This window comes from Heterodontus francisci, chromosome 9 (assembly GCF_036365525.1).
Source record: "Heterodontus francisci isolate sHetFra1 chromosome 9, sHetFra1.hap1, whole genome shotgun sequence".
NCBI classification, from domain to species: Eukaryota; Metazoa; Chordata; class Chondrichthyes; order Heterodontiformes; family Heterodontidae; genus Heterodontus; species Heterodontus francisci.
Window position 1 is genome coordinate 100,924,967 of NC_090379.1, and position 11,879 is coordinate 100,936,845.

An 11,879-nucleotide genomic window follows, 5' to 3' on the forward strand; every position below is an offset into this window, starting at 1 on the left:
TCCTCGAGGCGGCCAACATCCCCAGCTTATACACACTACTGAGTCAGCGGCGCTTGAGATGGCTTGGCCATGTGAGCCGCATGGAAGATGGCAGGATCCCCAAAGACACATTGTACAGCGAGCTCGTCACTGGTATCAGATCCACCGGCCGTCCATGTCTCCGCTTTAAAGACGTCTGCAAACGCGACATGAAGTCCTGTGACATTGATCACAAGTCGTGGGAGTCAGTTGCCAGCGTTCGCCAGAGCTGGCGGGCAGCCATAAAGGTGGGGCTAAAGTGTGGCGAGTCAAAGAGATTTAGCAGTTGGCAGGAAAAAAGACAGAAGCGCAAGGGGAGAGCAAACTGTGTAACAGCCCCGACAAACAAATTTTTCTGCAGCACCTGTGGAAGAGCCTGTCACTCTAGAATTGGCCTTTATAGCTACTCCAGGCGCTGCTCCACACACCACTGACCACCTCAAGGCGCTTACCCATTGTCTCTCGAGATAAGGAGGCTAAAGAAGATTGATAACAAGTGCCACCATTAGGAATCTTGCTATCCATTTGCTACAGTGTGGCCCTGGGTTTCTGTCTGTCTTTGTAAAGGCTGATAATACTAGCAGTTGTTGTGCACACATGGTGATTGCTTTTGCTTAAATCTGGAACAAAATGTTTTCTTTCTACTCCAGTCCAGGTTTTCTCTCTTATTCCAGTCCATATTTGCTCTCTACTCCAGTCCTGGTTTTCTCTCGACTTTTTTATGTCTGTGTTTGCTTTCTGCCCTTGCATCCTTCTGTGCCTCATCTTTTTTTTTCTCTTTTTGTTTTCTCCTTGTCACCAGAAAATGTAGTGTTGTGCTGTGGTTTCTTAAGCCTTCTTAAAATGATATCCACAGGTTTTACGTTCGGATTCAACACAAACACTATTTATTGTGTCATGAAGATCCCACCTGCCACGAATGAGGCATATTAATTTTGTCATAGGAACATGGATTTTAAACAGCTGCTGGAGTGAAGAGATGACTTGTTTAAAGAGATCAGCAGTGGCTGTAAAACATTTGCATACTAAGAGACAGTGCCTGGAGACAATAGAACAGCTCCCTGATTCAATTAATCCAAATGGATTTTAATCACCAGTCTTGGGCGCTGAATGTTACGCCACCCCAGGGGGTCGCATGGTGGCGTGGGGGCGGCTTAAAATTGAGCAGGAGACTCCAGGAGGCCTTCCTGCTCCGCTCCCGCCTCCGGTTAACTTTACGGTGGTCGGGCGGCGGGGAAAACAGCCTGCCCGCCCGAATCCGATCAAGGCCCTTAAGCGGCCACATAACGGCCACTTAAGGGCCCCCGCCCGCCTCCATGGGTATTTTACCCGTGGAAAGCGGGCGTGCTGAGGACGTGAAAGGCCGCCCAGCGATAGCCGCCGACCTTTCCGAGCGCTGGGTTACCCTGGCAGTCGGGCACAGGGTGCCCGATTGAGAGACGCCCCTTCTCTCAATCCACCCCCGGGACCCAAGATGCCCACCCCCTCCCCCCAATGTACCACCCTAGCCTCACTAGGGCACAGCCAATCTCTCTGGTGAGGCATGCCCAACTTACCTTCCCTCTTGGCTCCATGTCGTCGGCTGGGCTACCGTCCCAGCAGTGGCTACCACTCCCAGTGCTGTTGCTGGAACTAAGAGCTGCCGGCCCTTTGATTGGCCAGCAGCTCACTGAGGCAGGACTACCTCCCTCAAGCGAGTGGATGTCCCGCCTCGAGACAATTAAAGCCCGGGGGCACGTAAAATGTGGGACGGATCCCCGGGCTAGGCGGAAGCAGGTTCGCCACCGACTTTTACGTCGGTGGTGAATTCCCGTCCACCTAAGGTAAAATCCAGCCCTGAATGTAAGAAAGCCAGCATTCCATGCCACGATGGAGAATCCGCAAACACAGGAGTTTGTTAAAATAGCTAATGTTTTGTCTTCATGTTGTTTCTGGTTCCCAGATGTTGGAAAGAATCACACTTTAATCTTGGAAAAGGCTGGAGTCAGTCTGGTTTATTAAAGCACCATGCTTTATACTATAGAACCTGATTTTTGTGTTACATAGAACATGACTCCCCAGTGCAGCCGTGAATGAGGCCCCCCACTGGAATACTTAAACATAACAACTAGTTCCTGGCTAATTAGTTCCTAATACTTTACAGATAGTTTTTTTTTTAGTTTTAGAGATACAGCACTGAAACAGGCCCTTCGGCCCACCGAGTCTGTGCCGACCATCAACCACCCATTTATACTAATCCTACACTAATCCCATATTCCTATCACATCCCCACCTATCCCTATATATTTCCCTACCACCTACCTATACTAGGGCCAATTTATAATGGCCAATTAACCTATCAACCTGCAAGTCTTTGGCATGTGGGAGGAAACCAGAGCACCCGGAGGAAACCCACGCAGACACAGGGAGAACTTGCAAACTCCACACAGGCAGTACCCAGAATCGAACCTGGGTCCCTGGAGCTGTGAGGCTACGGTGCTAACCACTGCGCCACTGTGCTGTATAACAGTATATACATATATAACATCTCTCTTTGTTTAAAGCATAATGCCCCTATATCAATATAACTCAATGTAAATAAAGGAGATTATCATCCGACTTGTGGAAATAATCTGAACCCCTTTTTAGAGTCTTTTATCGCATGTATTCTTTTTTTTAAATATTATTCACGGTATCGCTTGGGTGGTAAGATGTTGTGCCTCCATCTTGTAGATTTGGCATTTGTTGCTCTTAGTGGTGAGTTGGCACGCTGTACAGGTGATATTGTGTCACTTGCTGGTGATGTTGTTAATGTTGTCTCGCTGGATAGTGATGTTTCCGGTGTTGTTGATGGTCTTTTCTGTTGTTCCAGCTCAGGTGTAGGTCAAATATGGATTCTGTTCCTTCTCATTTTGTTACCGGTTTCGGTCTCAATGATATAATACCTTGGAGTCTCAGCTTCATTAACAACTTTTGCTGGGCTCCAGGTTTTCATGATTGGGTCCTGTACGTTTACAGTTTGTCCTTTCAACAGCTCAGGTAGGGATTTAACATATTTTTTGAAGTGTTGTTGTCCTCTGACCTGTGCTTCAGTGAGTTGTTGTCTCACTTCCTCCTGGTCACATGAAGGATGTATTTTGCTTGGCAGAGTTGTCTTATATTTTCTTCCATTTAACAGCTCTGCAAGTGATTTCATGTCAGCTTTGAAAGGTGTGGATCAGAGTGATCATAAGGGTAGGTTTGGGTCTTCCTTCGTCTCTTGGCATTTCAAAAGTGTTCTTTTGACTGTCTGGATGTGTCTTTCTATAAATGGGTAGTGTGGTGATGAGGTGATGGTGTTGAACCCATACTGGTCAGTGAATTCCTTAAATTCTCTGGATGTAAATTGGGTGTCATTGTCACATATTAACCTTTCAGTAATCCCTTGCTCAGCGAACAGAACGTGTACTGCTGAGATTATTGTTGTGGCTCTCAAGTCTTTCATCTTCCAGATAAAAGGGAATTTTGAGTAGTAGTCTGTGACTATGAGATACCATTTTTTTTTTATTAGGAGATTAGAGATACAGCACTGAAACAGGCCCTTCGGCCCACCGAGTCTGTGCCGACCATCAACCACCCATTTATACTAATCCTACACTAATCCCATATTCCTACCAAACATCCCCACCTGTCCCTATATTTCCCTACCACCTACCTATACTAGTGACAATTTATAATGGCCAATTTACCTACCAACCTGCAAGTCTTTTGGCTTGTGGGAGGAAACCGGAGCACCCGGAGAAAACCCACGCAGTCGCAGGGAGAACTTGCAAACTCCACACAGGCAGTACCCAGAATCGATTATGTGTGAATAAATCAACACCTACAGTATATCTTGATCTGGGTGATTGAGTAGCTATCATCTCCTCTTTCTGTTGTGTGTTTCTGTACTTCTGGCATACATTGCATGTAAACACCATATTTTTGATATCTTTGTAAATGCCTATCCAGTACACAGCTGATTTGGCTCTGAGCTTACATTTCTCCATTCCCATATGGCCTTCATGTATCTTTTGAAGAAATTCTTCCTGTATTGTTTTGGGCATGATTATCCTGGATCCAGCTAGCAGAACATCATCTTCTAGTGAGATGTCATCCCTGATAGACCAGTATTGCCATATAGCTGGCTGTGTGAACTGTATCCTATCAGGCCGTCCCTGGATCACTTGCTGAGATAGCATCTGTAACTCCTCATCTTTGCTGGTCTCATCACTAATTTGACTCAGTTTCAGTGGTGTTACATTCACTAGGTGTTGAATCTTTATGCCTAGATCTTCTATCTCGTGTTTCTCCTGCGGTAACAACTGAGATAGGGAGTCTGCCAGCACCATTTCTCTTCCTTGGTTATATTTCAGACTGAAATCATAACTCTGAAGCCTCAAGAGTAACCTCTGCAGTCTTGCTGATGCTTTACATAGATTTTTCTTGTAGATCTGCTCCACTGGACGATGATCACCCTCCACTATGAACTTTCTTCCATAGAGATATGTGTGGAACGTCTCACATCCAAACACGACTGCCAAAAGCTCTCTCTTTATGTTGGCATATCTTGTCTCAGCTGATGTCAGAGCTTTGAATGCAAAAGCTATTGGCTTTCCCTCTTGTACCAGGGCTGCTCCTAGTCCTTTTCCGGAAACATCTACTTGCAGAGTGACAGGTTTCTTTCTGTCATAGTACGACAGACTTGTCTCCTTGCATACTACCTTTTAGAGTTTGTTGAAACTCCTGTCATGTGACTCTGACTACTGGTACTCTACATCTTCGTTCATCAGCTCCCGCAGGTTTGCCGTGTGTTCTGACATGTGTGAATGAAGGAGCTCATGTATTGTATCAAACCAAGGAAACTTCTCAACTCTCTCTTATCTCTTGGGGCCTCCATCCCAGCGATGACTGAGATTCTTTCCGGGATCGGCTTAAATCCGTCAGGTGTGTACACCATTCCGAAGAACTGGCATTCTGTCACTTTCACAATGCATTTGTCTGCATTTAGCTTAATCCCAGTTTTCCTGGTTCTCTCCATTGCTTCATGTAGATGGTTGTAATGATCTTTTCCATATACACCATATATCTGGGTATCATCAGCTATGCTGACTGCGCCTTTGCATCCCCTGTGTGTCTCGTCTACTTTCTGTTGGAACACTTCCTGGTTCACTTTGAGGCCAAAGGGTAGACATAGGAATTTGTACCATCCAAAGGCTGTGTTGAATGTTGTCAACAGTGAAGATTCTGCATCTAGCTTCACATCCAGTAGCCATTTCTGGCATCAAGCTTGCTGAAAACTTTTGCCCCTGCCAGTGCTGGTGTGAATTCTTCCAGTGTTGGAATAGGATAGTGATCCCTCTTTATTTCTTGGTTAAGATCTTTGTGATCCAGGCAAATTCTTAGCTGTCCATTTGGCTTCTCTCTCACCATGATGGAATTTACCCAATCTGTAGGCTCTGTGACTCTGGCGATCACCTTCTTTTCTTCTATTTCTTGGAGCTCTCCTTCAAGCTTTCCTTTTAGTTCTATTGGTACTTTATGTAGGGGATGAATCACTGGTTTCATTGCTAGGTCAATAGTGATGTGATACTCAAAATCTTTGAAGCATCCAAATTTCTCATCAAAACACTTTGGGTACATTTTTACCAGATCTTCTTTGCTTCTGATCGGAGGGCGCTTTTCAATGGGTGTACTAACTTTAACCCTCAGTGTCACCTCCTTCACCTCATGGTTTACTGAGATAATCTGCAGCTCTTTACAATTGCTCAGCCCCAGGATAGCTGGACCATCTGTTTCAGTGATGTAGAACATACAGTTAACATCTTTTCCTTTGTGTGTCCCTCTGATTTGGGTTGTTCCTAGCTGTCGAATCTCAGTTCCCCCGTATGCTGTTAGCATGATGTTGTTTGGTTTCACAGCACCTTCCCTTGGATAACCATTTTGCTCCAAATTTTCAGGAAAGATCTGCTGGTATAGTCTGAGCGGGATGATGTTACTCTGCGCTCCAGTATCAATCTTCACCTTCAGATTTATCATTGTGGGTTTATTTCCCAGCTTCTTCCTGATTTGAATTGTTGTGTGAATTTCTTTTCTCTGGGAACTGTCACATCCAGACATTTCATTCAATTGTATGGTTCTAATGTCTATCATGTTCTCAAACCCATCGCCATCTTTCAGGGTATGGATGTTTTGGTTTCTTTCACTATTCCTTCGCCCTGTTACTCTGGCTCTGATGACTCGTCTACCACCTTCTTGCCTTGTTCTGCACATCTTTTCCCAGTGACTGGTCTTTTCGCAAACTCTGAAGATTGATCTATATGTGGGACATTTCCTTCTATCTGTCAATTCATGTGGTCATCCACAGCTCCTTCATGTCTTTCTCTGTGTTAGGTGTACATTCTTTAGTTGTTGTTTCACTGCATTGACCCGCCTGCCTGTCTCTTGGCTTAACTGAAGGCTAGCCATTTGAGAGGTCAGAGTCTTCATCTGTCTGCTCGTGGCTTCATGTGCTCTGGCAGTATCTACAGCCTGCAACATTGTGATCTTGTCCTGTCAGATTAGAGATTTCTGTACTTCAGGATGTGCAGAACCCCAAATGAGCTGATCTATCAGCCGTTCATCTGTGTCCTTAAATTTACATTTTCTGACTGCATTTTTCAATCTTGCTACAAAATTGTCAATAGGCTCACCGAGTTCCTGTCTGAGGCCTTGAAATTCATATCGGTGTATCCGATGATTTGATTTTGGCTGGAGATGGGTGCTGAATCTTTCAGACATGTTGGCTGCTGTCCTCTTCACTTAGGTCCCACCTGTTAAATAAATTTAATTCTTTATCTCCAGCTCACAGAAGGATATAGCTGACCCTCTCCTTTTCATTAGTGCCTTTTAGGAAACTATTGAATGCCAAATTGCACTTTTGTTTAAACTTCTCAAATGCCTCTACGACATCATCAGCTCCTCAATTCATGATGGGCAGTAGCAGTGCATTCATTCCTGTCCTGGCTGACATTTTGATCTTTTGTTTTTAGAGTTTTCGCACAAGTCGCTCAGTTTTTCTGTCTCTCACTCAGGCACTAATTTGGGTCTCTTTTCTCAATCTGATGCTTTTAAAAATGTTGTAGGTTTACTCACAGACACTGACTGCCACCATGTTTTGTCTTTATGTTGTTTCTAATTCCCAGATGTTGGAAAGAATCACACTTTAATCTTGGAAAAGGTTGGAGTCAGTCTGGTTTGTTAAAGCACCATGCCTTGTACTGCAGAGCCTGATTCTTGTGTTACATACAACATGACTCCCCAGTGCAGCCTTGAATGAGGCCCCTCACTGGAACACTTAAATATAACAACTAGTTCCTGGCTAATTAGTCCCTAACACTTTGCAGATAGTATAACTATTTATATATATAAAAAGCTAATCACATGACTAACCTGCTGGCCCAGGTTTTTGTTTGAACTGCTCACAGCACAGTTTGGCAGATTGCAACTGAACTTGGAAAAAGAGGCCTCTCTCCTGGTTAGCTCTCGCTCATGAATCTCCGGATCCACTGAAGTCACTTAAACCTCAAGAGAGAAAAGACTCCTACATCGTAACAAGTTTTAAAGCATGCACTGGACCCCAACAAAATCGCAAGATTTACCGGCAATCAAATACTCTACCTCAAACTCAAAGGACCGTAAATAAATCCCAGCTATTGCCTCAAACTTTTCCCCTTTATTCTTTCTACTTTTCTGTCTCTATCTGCGTGTGTGTTTATCGCGTATGCATGTTAGCGTGGTTGCGTCGCGTATTTGTAGTCATTAACCGAATTAGATTTTAAGAATAATAACCTTTCACCTTTCTTGTTTAAATCTAAGAAAACCTGTCTGGTTGATTTTTTTTGCCTTACAATTGGAGAGCAGTGAACAAGGATTCACTGAGGGGGAGCTAAAACACAATGTTTTTAAAATTAAACCCTGTTACAGTTAAACCAGACAAAGGCTGAGAGGGAACCCCTTTCTCACCTAGTTGTAACAATTGTCTTACTTATCTACATTACATGAGCTCAGATCCAGGTCTTGTCTTCACTGATGTGCATGTGCTCTTTGCAAGCCATGTGCTGAGCAAGCCTCTCAAAATGGTGTCTCCTCTTTATATATGTATGATGATGTCATCAGTGGCCTGATCTCTTAAAGGTACGATTTCTTAAAGGGGAAGTCAATACTACAATACATTACAACAAAATTTCTTTGCTCCTCCACAGTTCCTAGCTTCTCACCATTTCAAACATATTTACAATGTGGCTACACATAGAGTCCAAAAGGAACTCATACTTCAATGACTACTTCAAAATTGAAATAATTGATTTAATTTTGGTCCCTGGCATTCAGTTGGGCCAAGGCTTGTGGGGGAATGAGATCCAATCAATATCATCTGGTGATCCCCTTGGTTGGGGTGCTGTCCTAGGCTGGATTTAGGAAAATCACTATTTAACCACTTCAGCACTTGCCCATGCTTTTGTCACCACCAAAATCGGCTACTCCAATGCTCTCCTGGTTGGCCTTACATCCATCACCCTCTCTGAACATACAGAACTCTGCTGCCTGTATCCTAATCTGCACCAGATCCTGCTCCCCTATTAATCCTGTCCTGTTGGACCTACATTGGCTTCTGGTTCGCCAGCGCCTCTGATTTTAAAATGCTCATAATTGTTTTAAATCTCTTCAACCATTAGCACCCGACTAAGCTGACTCACGCCTCTTGCGCATTCCCAGCCTTTCTTTGCCTCATCATTGGTAGTCATGCTTTCAACCGCTCAGGGCGCACACTTTGGAATTCCCTTCCTAAACTCCTCCAGCAACCTGATCTCCTTTAAGACCCTGATTAAATCTACCTTGTTAACCAAACTTTTGGTCACCTCTTCTAATATCGCTTCCTTTGGTGCTTCTACTTTTTGATTCGGCCTCTGTGAAGTGCCACAATATGTTTTTATACTTCAATGTTGCTATATAATGCAATTTGTTGTTGCGTTACCTCCCCTCCTAGGGCGGCTGGTTTACCTATTCTATTACTTTCTCTCATTCCTGATTCATCAGGATCACTGAAACTGTTTCTTTATAAAGAAAGAACTTATATTTATATAGCCTCAGGATTTTCCAAAGCACTTTACAGCCAATAAAGTGCAATTATTGTTACGATGCTGAGCAGGGAGATTCCACGATAGTTGTTGCAGTCACCGTGGTCACCTTTGTTTTTATAGAGGGTGATGATATTGGCATCGCGCATGTCCTGTGGTACTGCTCCCTCGTCCCAGCACAGGCAAAGCAGTTCATGTAATGCTGAGAGTATAGCAGGCTTGGCACTCTTGATTATTTCAGGGGTAATGCCGTCCTTCCCAGGGGCTTTTCCGCTGGCTAGAGAATCAATGGCATCACTGAGTTCCGATTATGTTGGCTGTACGTCCAGCTCATCCATGACTGGTAGAAGCTGGGCTGCATTGAAGGCGGTCTCAGTGACAACATTCTCCCTGGAGTACAGTTCTAGGTAGTGCTCAACTCAGCGGTCCATTTGCTTGCGTTGGTCATGGATTGTGTCCCCTGATTTAGATTTGAGGGGGGCGATCTTCTTGATGGTTGGCCCAAAAGCTCTCTTAATGCCATCATACATTCCTCTGATGTTTCTGGTGTCTGAGGCCAGTTGAATGTGACTGCATAGGTGTTTCCAGTAGTCATTTGCACAGCGCCTGGCTGTTCTTTGTGCAGTGCTTCTGGCTGCTTTAAGTGCTACGGATGTTAACTCGCTGGGGGTTTTCTTGTAGTTCAACAGTGCAATGCGCTTAGCGGCTATGACAGGTTCCAGCTCTTCATTATGAGATTGAAACCAGTCTCTTCACACGTTTGCCACAGGTGGTCAAAGCTGACTCATAGATGGCATCTCTGATGTGGGCCCACTTGGTCTCAGCATCCCCTGTGGGAGTGTTTTGAAGGGCTTTTACAAGTGAATTTAGAAATTTTTGGATAAGAAATTCTGCTTGTGTTGATGCGTGGGTGGCCCTTCTGCTTGGAGTGATGCAGCTTCTTTGGTTTGAATCTAACCTTGCTGCACACCAGGGAGTGGTCGTCTACCCTGAGGCACAGTGTGGCTTTCGTGCAGAGAGATCAACCATTGACATGCTGCTCTCCCTTCGTCAGATACAGGAGAAATGCCGTGAACAACAGATGCCCCTCTACATTGCTTTCATTGATCTCACCAAAGCCTTTGACCTCATCAGCAGACGTGGTCTCTTCAGACTACTAGAAACGATTGGATGTCCACCAAAGCTACTAAGTATCATCACCTCATTCCATGACAATATGAAAGGCACAATTGAGCATAGCGGCACCTCATCAGACCCCTGAGTGGTGTGAAACAGGACTGTGTTCTCGCACCCACACTGTTTGGGATTTTCTTCTCCCTGCTGCTCTCACATGCGTTCAAGTCTTCAGAAGAAGGAATTTTCCTCCACTCAAGATCAGGGGGCAGGTTGTTCAACCTTGCCCGTCTACGAGCGAAGACCAAAGTACGGAAAGTCCACATCAGGGAACTCCGCTTTGCTGACGATGCTGCTTTAACATCTCACACTGAAGAGTGTCTGCAGAGTCTCATCAACAGGTTTGCAGCTGCCTGCAACGTATTTGGCCTAATCATCAGCCTCAAGAAAACGAACATCATGGGACAGGACGTCAGAAATGCTCCATCCATCAATATCGGCGACCACGCTCTGGAAGTGGTGCAGGAGTTCACCTACCTAGGCTCAACTATCACCAGTAACCTGTCTTTCGATGCAGAAATCAACAAGCGCATGGGAAAGGCTTCCACTGCTATGTCCAGACTGGCCAAGAGAGTGTGGGAAAATGGCGCACTGACACGGAACACAAAAGTCCGAGTGTATCAAGCCTGTGTCCTCAGTACCTTGCTCTATGGCAGTGAGGCCTGGACAACGAATGTCAGCCAAGAGCGACGTCTCAATTCATTCCATCTTCGCTGCCTCCGGAGAATACTTGGCATCAGGTGGCAGGACCATATCTCCAACACAAGTCCTCGAGGCGGCCAACATCCCCAGCTTATACACACTACTGAGTCAGCGGCGCTTGAGATGGCTTGGCCATGTGAGCCGCATGGAAGATGGCAGGATCCCCAAAGACACATTGTACAGCGAGCTCGTCACTGGTATTAGACACACCGGCCGTCCATGTCTCCGCTTTAAAGACGTCTGCAAACGCGACATGAAATCCTGTGACATTGATCACAAGTCGTGGGAGTCAGTTGCCAGTGATCGCCAGAGCTGGCGGGCAGCCATAAAGGTGGGGCTAAAGTGTAGCGAGTTGAAGAGACTTAGCAGTTGGCAGGAAAAAAGACAGAAGCGCAAGGGGAGAGCCAACTGTGTAACAGCCCCGACAAACAATTTTTTCTGCAGCACCTGTGGAAGAGTCTGTCAGTCTAATATTGGCCTTTATAGCCACTCCAGGCGCTGCTCCACAAACCACTGACCACCTGCAGGCGCTTACCCATTTTCTCTCGAGACAAGGAGGCCAAAGAAGAAGAAGAAGAAGAAGATTGTTATAATGCAGGAAACACAGCAGCCAATTTGCACACAGCAATACCACACAAAAAACGTGAAAATAAGAGGGCCTTGGTTTAACGTCTCACCCAAAAGATGGCACCTCTGACAGAGCAGTGAAACTTCCTCAGTATTGCGCTGGCTGTATCAGCCTGGATTATGTGGAAGTGGGACTTGAAACCCACAACCTTCTGATTCAAAGGTGTGTGTGTTACCAAATGAGCCGCAGGGTTATAAAATTTGATTCTTTCTAATTGTTTTTCATGTTCTACTTTCAATGTCAAG